The 1,752-nt window shown below is 35.3% G+C and overlaps 1 long non-coding RNA gene across 1 annotated transcript; it reads right to left on the bottom strand.

Annotated features, from left to right (window-relative positions):
* Positions 1-438: 438 nt before the first annotated feature.
* On the bottom strand, positions 439-1,202 carry LOC109210209. Its single transcript, XR_002065511.1, has 3 exons — positions 1,153-1,202; positions 1,014-1,075; positions 439-631 (listed from the first exon to the last, which is right to left on the bottom strand). It is a non-coding gene; the product is annotated as an uncharacterized LOC109210209 (long non-coding RNA).
* Between the last annotated feature and the right edge of the window lie 550 nt (positions 1,203-1,752).

A 1,752-nucleotide genomic window follows, 5' to 3' on the forward strand; every position in this document is an offset into this window, starting at 1 on the left:
AAATGAACCGTGGACCTATTTGTTTTACAAATTCAACCTAACTTAAAGTGGTCATTTCGTTGTTAATTTAAGATAGGATTAGCTACTACTCTTTCAAAAATGGGATAAACATATGATACACGTTATAATACATAGAATGCAAGAAAAATAAAATAAAATAAAAAGAGATAAGTTTCCACCTAGCTAACTAGCCAAGGAAGCCAAGTGCCCCTAACATATCTTACTCGCTATACTCATGAATTGACACCTCGTCCGCCTATCGTCAGAGGACTCAATACTCATTGTGTCACACCCAAAATTTACTATGTTGTGATGGTGCCTATTTCAATATTAGGCAAACCGATAACCTTAACAAAACACTGTAATCTTTTAAGTTTGAAAATATAATATTTAAATTCAACATGAAAATCTCGCAAATATTGATATAAAATACTCCAAAACTCCTGTGTCGATGAGTACATGAGCATCTAAATTAACATAGTCTGGCTGATAAAATATTGTTTGAAAAATATAGAACAGTACAAACAACTGAAAGAAAAGAGAGTCAAGGTCTGCGGACACCAATCAGCTACCTTAATAGTCTCCAATAGATAAAAATTCAAAATCTAGCAGCCGCCGTATCCTGGAGTACCTGGATCGGCACACGAGATGCAGAGTAGTATGAGTACAACCACTCAATAAGTAACAAGACTAATCTTTGGGCTGATAGTAGTGACGAGCTCAACAAGTACATACCAGTATAGAAATAACAACAGAAATGTAGGTATGCTTTCAAGTTCAACAGTTAAACTCAGTACAAGTAAAATAGATCAATTCTGAATGATACGAGAAATATATCTCTATATCTACGTGCCAATGTAGATGCTCTGTGTGTTGCACCTCAGTGAAAAATACAAGGGAAAACATTTGGTTTATGAAAATTAGACATGTTAATTCCACTTTTTCAGACATCTCTGGAAACTAAGGCACATTGCGCTACAAGGTGCAGGGAGGTTGATGGACGAACTTCATACCTGAACAGACCTTGTGTTTCACCTTTGTCCAAAATAACTGGATGGTCACATAATGCAAGGACCTAAATAAAAGAATTCACCTTAGACATTGCTCGACGAGAGAAGTAACATAATCTAGAATCAAACAATTTATTCCTACCTCCCTAAAGAAAGTAATAGGCATTGATGATTTCCAATATTGCAATATAAGATCTGCATGAATTAGAGGAATGTAAGAAAAGATGAAGACAACAATAACACTCCAGGTCAACTATATTACGCTTTGATACAAAGAAAATTTCGTTAAGATCTGCAATATAAACCCAACGGGAGTATTTCTACACACTGAAAAAATGATAAGCTTACAGTGGTATTGAAAGGCATTCCTAGTAATCCCTTTGGAGTTCCGCGTGGCATTGGTCCGTAGGTACCACTATCACGAGCAAGGTATCGTCTATGTGTCTTCTTTTACTATATATATACTAGTACCCAATTTTTAAAAATATTTTAACATCCTAACACGCTAATATTACATTAAATCTTAAAATGGCTCGTCTGAGCAGGTGTTTTTGATGGTCAACCAATGGAAAGAGGATTTGACCATAGTTAAAAAATGTGTGGCATGTGCCATTGTATGTCTAAGAAAGCATCGGCAAATACATGTCCAATGCGAACACCACAACAGTTTCTTCATTTCATAATACGAATAATCACTCTTAACAAAAATTTCAGAATGGTTTTAGGACACAAGACTCACAGC

This window comes from Nicotiana attenuata, unplaced genomic scaffold, assembly GCF_001879085.1.
Source record: "Nicotiana attenuata strain UT unplaced genomic scaffold, NIATTr2, whole genome shotgun sequence".
Lineage (NCBI taxonomy): Eukaryota > Viridiplantae > Streptophyta > Magnoliopsida > Solanales > Solanaceae > Nicotiana > Nicotiana attenuata.